This window comes from Kogia breviceps, chromosome 3 (assembly GCF_026419965.1).
Source record: "Kogia breviceps isolate mKogBre1 chromosome 3, mKogBre1 haplotype 1, whole genome shotgun sequence".
NCBI lineage: Eukaryota > Metazoa > Chordata > Mammalia > Artiodactyla > Physeteridae > Kogia > Kogia breviceps.
In genome coordinates this window covers 22794395-22806506 of record NC_081312.1, presented here as the reverse complement: position 1 = coordinate 22806506, position 12112 = coordinate 22794395, and positions in this window count along the sequence as shown.

The window sequence follows — 12112 nt, the reverse complement described above, 5'->3', positions numbered from 1 at the left end:
CAGCTACAATTTTTTTTGACTACAGAAAGCATCATATAAATTAGCTAGCTAACTGATATTCTCTTGTCTCTATCTTTTAAATCACTGACACATCTGTCAAGCCACTAAGGAAGAAATGGAAAGTAGACATTCCTCCCCATTATTTCTGAGCTTAAATCCAATCTTTCATCTGAGTACCCTTGTGCTACAGTGATGGGTGTTGTACAAAAAAAGGCATACATACATTGATAATAAAACTATAACATTTTTCATAAGTTATTGAACCACAGTCATTTCCTTTTTTCATTCATTTTTGATTGTATGCAGTACACATGCTGACTCAGAGTGAGACTGCATTTTAAGTTACAAGGTGGTCTCAGTTTACTCATTTGCATCCACCCCCAAATGCAAGGTATGACATGAAATTGCCTACTAGGTTATAAGAATCTGACAATTCTGACAGAATAAAAGCTTACGATAAGAATTCATGGAGGTGATCAATGACAAGCTAATGTGTTTCTTGGTGTGAAATTTCTAATAGTGAAACTTCACTGATACAAGAAAATAAAAAATTTAATATGAAAACAAACATCACATGAATATAAAATTTAACTTCTTTGTGAAACCCATAATAATAGGTCTGTATGCCTAATTCCCTAAAGTTATTCTTCCTTGAGTCATCAAACATTCCCTAAACAGAATAATCTCTTCCATTAGAGATCTGACATCTTCTCAGCTACTTAGAATTCCAGAACAACCCCCAGCCCCAAAAGTGATGAATAGATGTTTTGTAGGGTTTTATGGAAAATATAATACCTTTCTATTTTATACCATATAATACCATATTACTAATCACTAAGAAGAAGATGGAGGGGAGGAGGGGAGAAGGACGTGCATCTATTTGATACTCTGTATTTTCTCCTACAGGAAGTATAAAATTTTACCTGATGCTATTCCAGAATAGTGTACTTGCATATGCATGTACATTAAATTTTGTAGGTATGCTTTGCTATATTGGAAAACATATTCAAATAATAAATCTCAATAAATGAAAATGAGTTTCTTTTCCTACAGTACATAAAAATGCCAGGGCAATCTGCTTTCCATGCTCAGACACCAAAGAGCTAAACATTGAGCGATATTCAACTTTATGAGACACATAAAAATGAAATAAAAATGAGCAAGAAGATAAACATTTAAAGAGATAAACACTGTCAAACAGAAATGATTACAAAGTTTGTAACAATCTGCATTTTTCATTGATTTCTATTTACCTAGTTTCCCCACTATGCATTTCTTTTGCTCATTTCCCTTCCTTTAATAATGTATGTTCCCATAATCACTGATACTAAAGTAAAGGATGTGAAACAGGACTTAGTTTATATTTATCTTGAGAAATATGAGTAACTTGAAAATACAACATTTTCCCTATATACTTGAATGTTTCATCTAGCAACTTTCATTTAATAGTGCTGGAAAATTGAGCTCCTTTTTTTCACAGGGGTAGTTTGCTTTGTAGTATATGAAACCACCATATTCAACATTTTTTGACCTACAAAAACAGCAATTTCATATTGTTTAACCTAATAGTATTTCAAATAGCAAAAAGTCTACAGAATGCCATTTCTCTTGAGCTACATATGGTATTTATTGGGGAAATGTACAGGAAAAAATGAAAGTATTGTTTCCACTGGTGTACCCTTGACATTACTGAAATTTTATTTTTTTAATCATAACATGTTAATAATAAAAAACAAATTAATATTGTTTTTTAGTCTGGTCAGTCAATGACTCTGTCATTGGCCTAATGTAGCCCCTGGAAGAAATTACACCCTACCAATTAGTGTGTTCAGTAGGCAGAGCAGTTCCTTCTTCAAAATTATGACACCTAAAATGTATGTGAGAACACAGAATGTCACTATTCATAAGACCTAGTAAAACCTTTGACTAGAAAGGTTTTGTAGACAATACGTTGCTTTGTTATTAACAAATTAGATGTCTTATTCTGTAGTAATGATGGGGGGTGGTGTGGGGAAGGACAGTCTAAAGTTTTGGAAGTAGAAAATTCAACCTGAATGAAGACTGATGTTAAAAAGTCAAGTTACATAAGGATGGTACTCAGTTTAGCAAGAAGGGGCTTCTGTTACAATCTAATTGTACGTATGTCCATAAAAAGTTGAAAAGGTACCTCAGATATTCTAAGTATAGAATAATTTCTTCTCTGATCATATAGTTCATGTCTGCTACTCCGAAGGTATTAGTATTAATGGGAACATTTTTAAGACTTGATTTCTGAGTTACCATCTCAATTTGGGGGTTAACTTAGTCTGTCCCTATTGTAGACAAAGTTCAATAAGCTCCACAAAGCAGACCAAATACATTCTTTAGACACCAAGTCACTACTTTACTTCTATGACGTACCTTCATTAAATCTGTCAAACAAAATAAAGTAACAGTAAAGAAATGTGGATTATATAATAGACCACCAAGTAAGTACCCAATTATCATCTCACTTAATCCTTCTTTTATGATAATGATGATATCAACACAAACAGCACCAACAAGTAATGACAGCTGACACTTATTGAGACTTCATATGTACTACTCACTCTTCTAAATGCTTTAATTGTATTAAGTCATTTAATCTTTATAACAATCTTACTGGCCTAAATACCATTATTAGGCTCACTTTGTAAGTGAGAAAACCAAGGCTCAGGGGAGGGGTGAGGCAAATTGCCAAAGGTCACAGTCTCTGAATTACAAAACCCTAATGCTAGAAGGCTCATGAAGCACTCAATCAGTTTATCCCTCAATTTGTGTAGTAGACTAAAAAAAAAAGAAAGAAAAAAACCCAAAAACCAACCAAACAAAAACCTCCCCCACATACGATATTAAGTCCTAATCCCTGGAACTCATAAATGTTAACTTATTTGGAAAAAAGGTCTTTGCAGATGTGATTATGTTGAGGATTTTGAGATGAGAGATGGAGAAATTATCCTGGAATATCCAGGTGGGCCCTAAGTGCCATCTCATGCACCCTTTTAAAACGGAGGCAGAGGGAGATTTCACACACATACACACATGAAAAGGTAATGAGAAAACAGAGCAAAAATAGATTTGAAGATGCCAGCCTTAAGATTAGAATGATGTGGTCACAAGCCAAGGGATGTTGACTACAAGAGGAAAAGAAAGGATTCTTCTCTAGAGCCTCCAGAGGGAGCACGACCCTACCCACACATTGATTTTGACCCAGTGATACTGATTTCATACTCTGGCCTCCAGAACTGTGAGAAAATAAATTTCTATTGGTTAAAACCAATTAATTTGTGGTAATCCATTATGGCAACCGTAGAGAACTAATACAGGCTGAAATTAGAATGGTTAAACTCTTGAACATAAGTTAAATGTTCTTGTTTTTAAAAACTCTAAAGAGATTTAAATTTTTTCCTTCAGTAACACACTGCAACATTTGACCATCTCACTCTTGGAAATAATTCTTTCTAATTTATAAATCATCGACTTCCTTTTGCTCCGCCTTCTACAGGAAGAGATATTAGTTTATTTTTGTCCTTTATGATAGTTCTCTATACTCTAAGAGACTTCATATCACTGTTAAATTTCATAGGATGAATAATTCTCATTTATTTAGTCTCTTTATTACAGGACCAATTTCTGGTGTTAGGATTATCTTTCTAGTTTTCCTCTGAAGTCCTACTATAGTTGCAAAACTCAGAAATGGTTCCAGATTTCCAATAAACTAGATTTTTTTTTCAAGATCTAAGCATAATGGAGAGAGCTATGGAATGGGGTGGGTTTAGCTGTGTGATTTTCAGAATTAATAATGGATCTTCAACTTATAAATACTTACATTAATTTAGTCAAAATTCCTCTAACATTTACAGTGATTATTTATTCTACAGGCATTTCTATCAATTCCACAAATTGCTTCTAGTCATCCAAATAGACTGTCAAAACATTGTTAGATAATAGCATCTGTGATTTCTATACTGAAAATTTAATCTGTAAGGTAGTATAACAAATTGAAACAACATATATTTAGTTAGTGATGGTAGACAAGATTTTTGCATAACAGAAAATACAGGGGACATCATGACCTCTAGTCCATTTATGAAAATTATAAAAATTACAGATACACTTACTTGTCCTAAGCTCTGGAAGGCTTTACACCAACCTGACTGATTACTCTGAAACCACAACTAGATTACTTTGTGATAGGATGGCCAACAGAGGGGAAGCTATCTGCACATCTACCACATGCTAGTCACACCACCTCACCTGAGCCCCCAATCAAAAATGTCTCCAATACTGTCAAATGTTCCCTGGGGAACAGAATCAATCCCCGTTGAAAATACTGATTTAGAACAAGCATAAATAATAATTAATATAACCAATTGCTGAAATGGGATAATTTAAGAAACAAAGAGTGGAGCTAATGCCTCTTTTACATTGGTCTTGCTTTAAAGGAAATCATTAAAGTTGTAAGGCAGGCCAACAAGGACCCCCCCCTTGAACACAAAAGATAGACTTCTTTAAAAGAACAATTGAGAGTTTATTTATTTATTTATTTAGAGTTTGTTTTTTAATCAGACAATTTTGTGACTGATCTCTAGCCTCCAAAACAGCTTGCTACTGTTCCATATCTCTTCGACACGTCTTAATTTAGTTTTCTGAGAATGAGGATTTTAAAGCCAATCCTTGACTGACATGGATTACACTGACATTCAGGGCAGGTGTGCATCCAGAGCAGTTCTATTCATATATGTATCTAGAGCACATAAAGGCAATGTTCCTGCATTAGATATTAACAGTTTCATTAACTTAAGTGGCCAACAGGCATATTTTTAATTCCCTGGGTGATTTAGAAGTGGAGGTAAGGAGAAAAGGATTTAGTAAAAGGCCAACTGAGATGCTTTCCCCCTGTTTCACCCCCAAGTGGGATCTGTTCTTTCTACAGCAGAAAAAATAAAACTAAGTGATATTAGTCAAAAGACTCCCAATAGCAATAAGGTAGTATGATCTTTAAGAGAAATAGAAACTTATGAAGCAGATTTTCAGCCCTTTACTTTCAAAATAATAGAATAAATATGTAAGCTCAAAGAATCTTAAATCCATCAATAACATATTTTTGTAAATGTTTGTAGAAATGACACCATCTGAGTTGCCAGAACTCTAAGAAGCTTCTACTTGCACTGTGATTTCTCTTTAAATCATGTAATTTTTTAAAAATAAATTTCTTTATTTTTTGACTGCATTGGGTTTTCATTGATGCACGCAGGCTTTCTCTAGTTGTGGTGAGTGGGGGCTACTCTTCATTGCAGTGCACGGGCTTCTCACTGTGGTGGTTTCTCTTGTTGTGGAGCACTGGCTCTAGGTGCGCGGGCTTCAGTAGTTGTGACACATGGGCTCAGTAGTTGTGGCTTGCTGACTCTAGAGCACAGGTTCAGTAGTTGTGGCACACGGGCTTAGTTGCTCCATGGCATGTGGGATTTTCCCAGACCAGGGCTCGAACCCGTGTCCCCTGCACTGGAAGGTGTATTCTTAACCACTGTGCCACCAGGAAAATCCCAAATCATGTTAAGTAAAAAAAAAAATACCAGGGGTTACATGATAGTCTCTAGACATCTATCCTATTTGCATTAGGGTCAAAAAACTTTAACTCTGTTTTCAGAATTAAATAATCCTCACAACCCCAAAAGATAGTCTATTACAGCCTTCCTCCTATTACCAGGTGAGGGTGCAGCTTAATAGCTGGCTTTCATTTCTAATACCTTCAGCAAGCAATACATTTCTGCCCATCCTACAAAGATAATGCATGTACAAACAAATATGGGCATGTGTTTACTGTTATTATTTTTAATCAGGCATCATTTGTGAGAGTAAATAGGCAAAGTTGTTGGAACCTTCCTGTTCCTGGCATCACAGCCACTCCCTTCCAAGGCAAAGGACACAAGCCCTGCCCCAATTCTTGTACCAGCAAGTCAAGGGCTTCTGCTGAGGATCTCTTTCACAGTCATGCAAAAATGAGTACAAGCTCTGTAGACTGAAAGTAGATGGGGCCAGTTCTTGTTGCATTCCTGCCCCTCCTTCTGATTTTTTTTTTTTTTTTTACATCTTTATTGGAGTATAATTGCTTTACAATGGTGTGTTAGTTTCTGCTTTATAACAAAGTGAATCAGTTATACATATACATATGTTCCCATAGCTCTTCCCTCTTGAGTCTCCTGCCCTCCCACCCTCCCTATCCCACCCCTCTAGGTGGTCACAAAGCACTGAGCTGATCTCCCTGTGCTATGCGGCTGCTTCCCGCTAGCTATCTGTTTTAAGTTTGGTAGTGTATATATGTCCATGCCACTCTCTCGCTTCGTCACAGCTTACTCTTTCCCCTCTCTGTATCCTCAAGTCCATTCTGTAGTAGGTCTGTGTCTTTATTCCCATCTTACCCCTAGGTTCTTCATGACATTTTTTTTTCTTAGATTCCATATATATGTGTTAGCATACGGTATTTGTCTTTCTCTTTCTGACTTACTTCACTCTGTATGACAGACTCTAGGTCCATCCACCTCACTGCAAAAAACTTAATTTCATTTCTTTTTATGCCTGAGTAATATTCCATTGTATATATGTGCCACATCTTCTTTATCCATTCATCTGTCGATGGACACTTAGGTTGCTTCCATGTCCTGGCTATTGTAAATAGAGCTGCAGTGAACATTGTGGTACATGACTCTTTTTGAATTATGGTTTTCTCAGGGTATATGCCCAGTAGTGGGATTGCTGGGTCATATGATAGTTCTAGTTGTAGTTTTTTAAGGAACCTCCATACTGTTCTCCATAGAGGCTGTACCAATTCACATTCCCACCAGCAGTGCAAGAGTGTTCCCTTTTCTCCACACCTTCTCCAGCATTTATTGTTCCTAGATTTTTTTGATGATGGCCATTCTGACTGGTGTGAGATGATATCTCATTGTAGTTTTGATTTGCATTTCTCTAATGATTAATGATGTTGAGCATTCTTTCATGTGTTTGTTGGCAATCTGTATATCTTCTTTGGAGAAATGTCTATTTAGGTCTTCTGCCCATTTTTGTATTGAGTTGTTTGTTTTTTTGTTATTGAGCTGTATGACCTGCTTTTAAATTTTGGAGATTAATCCTTTGTCAGTTGCTTCATTTGCAATTATTTTCTCCCATTCTGAGGGTTGTCTTTTGGTGTTGTTTATGGTCTCCTTTGCTGTGCAAAAGCTTTGAAGTTTCATTAGGTCCCATTTGTTTATTTTTGTTTTTATTTCCATTTCTCTAGGAGGTGGGTCAAAAAGGATCTTGCTGCTATTTATGTCAGAGTGTTCTGCCTATGTTTTCCTCTAAGAGTTTGATAGCTCTTCTGATTGAGGAAGTTTCAGTGGGTGAGGAAGTTACCCTTGAATTGTCATCCCTTAAGAGGAAGCTGACAGTGCTAATAGTTCAAGCATCGGTTGATTGATAAGATTGTCCCAGCCTGAGAGGCTGACAATCTTTGTCACTGTCGGGATCGGTTAAGCAGTTTTACTTGCCAAAATGTAGGTCTTCCTCCCTTTCCTCCTATACTGCCCAAAAAAGAGACAGGAGCACTACTGTTACTGAAAATAGAAGTCTCATGTGATTTGAGTTTTGTTGACTTTGTAGATCCAAGGACGTTGGTTCTAAAATTGGAAGAATTCTCCACCAGTTTTTCTTAGTCGATAATGTTGCATAAGGGAGAATATAGGGGTAAATCAGGTTTTATGAGGCCTGAAGTTTTTATAATTTGGGAAGGCCCTCTTTAAGAACAAGAAATACATAGTTAACAAATACAAAAATTGGGTATAAAAATGAGTAGCTATTCAGAATGTTGAAAAGACATCATAACAAATTACAAATTTTAAAAGGCTGAGAAATACCACAAACATCACAAAATTCAGAAAAATAGCATGCTATTCTTTACTAATTAACTACCTGATACATTTATTACATTTTGTGATGATGTTTTTAAATCACCTCTTCATAATACATCAATACTGTCATACATTTTTCTAAAAAGAATAAAAGATAATAGTCTTTTCTGTAAATCTCCAAATAGGAATAAAATTTCTTCTTATTGATGGTTCAGAAAATTTTCTTTCAGCTTTACAACCCATTAAGGTTAATGTAAAGTTTTAGGAGGAATGTCAAATTTTCTATTATATGAGAGTTATAAGACTAGAATTTCCAGTGATGAGTTTTTGATTTTATACATTTCCAACCTTATTTTTCCTTCAAAACCACATCCTCTGGTCCTGTGGTCCTCTACCTTGTTGTCATAGTATCAGTTGATTTGTCATGGAGGGCAGCATTCCTAGAAGCAATCCCACATCAGGAAAGCTAGCAATAACTTAGTGATGCACAGGGGACTGCAAATAACATAAACAGGTCCCATTAAACCTGAATTAAATGCATTACTACTAAAAATGTCTGCTATTGTCAAACACCACCAAACATAAGTATAAAAGAATAAAAGTTGGGATGTAAAGAGACAGTTGTTTTAACCAATTGTGGTTAAAATACCTCCCTTGTGTAAATTTTGCAAAAATATATCACTATGTAAACACACTGCAAGTGAAGGGCCTGAGACTTAGCTTCATTAACATACCATAATGTAAATAGAACTGTAAAGGCTGTACCCCCTGTCCACACATTCTCATCTCTCCCTTGTTTTTCCTCACATACTTTGCAACCACTTATACCACAAAATGACTGGCAAGAAAGTTAGTTATATAGCTTCCATCAAGTAAATTTGTAATGCTAGAATGACTATAGTAATTATAAAAGGAAGATACCATGAGGACTTAACCACACATTTATCAAACACACAGGATCTCAGGAATAGGGAAAAACAAAGATATAGACACAAAGTAGTTGAAGAAATAAGTACACAAAGACAACTTCATTCTGTATACATTTATTTAACTACAGGTATTATGTACCTGTCACTCTAAGTACTGTACTCTATGTTAGAGATAAAAATATGATGACAATTTGGACCTTGCCCTCTGAGGGGTCCTCATCTTAAAGATAAAGTGTATAATCAAATATGTATAACTGATTCACTTTGTTATAAAGCAGAAACTAACACACCATTGTAAAGCAATTATACTCCAATAAAGATGTTAAAAAAAAATTCACATGTGTGAAAGATGTTCCTACTTAAAAATGCATGAAATCATGAAAAAAAACCTACAAGAAAAGACAGGTAAATATCTCTTTTGGAGGATGAACAATTAAAGCAAATAATGGAAGAAAACACAAAGGAAAATATATAAATTTAAGTACATTACACTTAAATACAACTCTGCTTACAAACTACTGTCAACCAAATTAATATCAACCAACGTATTTATTGAAAAAGGAGACTAAATATAACTTCTCTATAGAGTTATTTAAATTAATTGAGAAAATTTCTATTAATCCAGTAGAAAAATAGGCAATAGAGATGAATACACAATGTAAGAAAAAGTGTTAAGTGTTTTAATCCTAGGGAGGGTATGTTAAGATAGCAACTCTAACATATTGTTAATAAGAGTGTCAATTGGTATAAATATTGTAGTAGACTGAATCATGGACCCAAAGATATCTAGGTCAGAAATGAACAATTATTTCTATTTTCAAAACTATCCTAAGAAATAATCAAAGACAAATACCATATGATATAACTTATATGTGGAATCTAAAATATGACACAAATGAACTTATCTAGGAAACAGAAACAAACTCACAGACATAGAGAACAGACTTGTGGTTGCCAAGGGGTAGGGGGGTAGGGGAGGGAAGGACTGGGAATTTGGGATTATCAGATGCAAACTATTATATATATACATATACAATGCATGCTTTTCCCTTGTCAGGCAGACAGGGTGACAAGCAGACCATTTTCAAGTAATTAGGAATTGAGCTGGGTGAGAGTTGGGTTGCCACTTTAAACAAAGGTGTGAGCTATTCTGTGTTCCTAATAAACCTCTCCACCTTGCAGAACTTTGACTTCTAAATGTTGAGACATAGAAATAGCATTTACTGAGTATTTTAGTCCAGTCTCCCTACTGTACAACCTTAGACAAGAATCCTGTGAAGGAAAATGGTGGGGAATAAACAGCTATGCAGCTAAGACTCATCCAGTTTCCAAGTAGCTATGCCATCCCACTGTTAAAAGCTCCTGATTTCTCTTTCCCTCAACAATGTCTGCTTGTCTGTTTTGAAACCTCAGCCTATGATCAGACTTGATAAAAGCCCCCAGAGAGAAAGATGTTTGCCAAATTTGCCCATCTGGAAGGTCTCTTCAATCTGTGGAAATTGATTCCTCTAGACCACTACACAATTATCTAATGACTTTTATATATAATTTATATATTTATATATATAAATTATATATAATTTTTAATTCATTCAGATTTTTCTAGTTGTTGCAGAAGAAGCAATGTTCTGCCAGTACCTTATATATCTTAAAGGAAAGTAGAAATTCTTATAGCTATAAAATAATTTAGTTCAATTAAATTTTTTTCCATTTAGAAAACTCCACACATAGATGACTTTATAGATAAATTATACCACATATTTAAGGAAGCAGTAATGCCAATCTTAAAAAAACTCTTCAAGAGAATAATAATAATTAAGAAAACCACTCTCCAACTCATTTTTTTGGAGGCAGCATAACCTTAATATCAAACCTTACAAGAAAGGTAACTTACAACCCACTCTGTAATAATTATAATTGCAAAATAAAAAATATATATAAATGAACTATTTGCAAACAAACACCAAAAGAATAATATCTCACAACCAACTGTGTTTATTTCAGCAATGTGAGGTTTATCATTTGAAAACTTATCAATATAACTTCCCACATTAATTGAAAAAGGAATAAAATCATATGACTACCTCATATATGATATCAGAAACTACATGCAAAGAAAATATTTAATAAAATTCAACAATGCATAATAAAAGCTCATTGTAAACTAGGAATAGAAGAAAACTTCTTTGATAAAATGTTATTTTAAAAAATTACAGCAAACACCCTACATAATAGTGACATGTTGAAAACTTTCTCTCTGCTATCAGTAACAAAAGAAGGCTTCCCACTGTCACCAATTTTATAAAGATGTATGAGAAGTAGCAAAGAAAAAAAACTATAGGACTGTGTACATAGAAAATCAAAAAGAATCTACAGATTGAGTACAAAGTCAGTATATAAAAATCAGTGGTGTTTTTCTAAACATCAATGAATAGAAAATGAAAGTTTATGTGATACCATCTACAATAGCATTCAGATACATGACATTTCTAGGAAGTAATCTAAGGAAATATGTAAAGCATTTCCACATAGAAAAATAGGAAACATTATGGAAAAAAATAAGCAGTATCCAAATGAGGAGCCACCAAATATTTCTGTGAAGGATCTGATAATAAATATTTTAGCCTTTACATTCTAGATGGTCTCTGTCACAACTACCCAACTCTACACTATAATGCCAATTCAGAAATAGATAATAGGTGAACAAATGGATGTGGCTGTGTGCCAATAAAACTTTATTTTCAAAAACAGGCAGAGGACTGTATTTAGTCCATGGATTGTAGTTCACTACTTCCTGATTTAAATAATCAGAGGAATAAATCTATTAATATATAATGAAGATATAATAAAGATATGTATTCTCCTTAAACTGATCTTTACACTTAAATCTCTCACAGTCAAAATTCAGGAAGTTGAGTTTTGTCGTCATTGCTGTTGTTGTTATTTTGTTGTGGGTTTTTGGTAGACATTGGGAAACTAATTCTAAAATAAAGTAAAAACTTAAAGGGCAAAAGTTTGCCAAGACACTCTTGAAGAACAGAATTAAACTACTTTGACAGATGTTGAGACTTATTTTAAAACTCCAGTAATTAAAAGTGCATGGTATTGCCAACAAGGTATATGCCTAGATCAACAGAATGTAATAGATAGTCCATTAACGCCCTTACATATAAATAAAATTGGTTCATGACAAAGGTGGCAATGCAAAACAGTGGAGGAACGATGGTCATTCCAATCAATTATTCTGGGTCTAGATATTGTAAAAGAAACTATTCC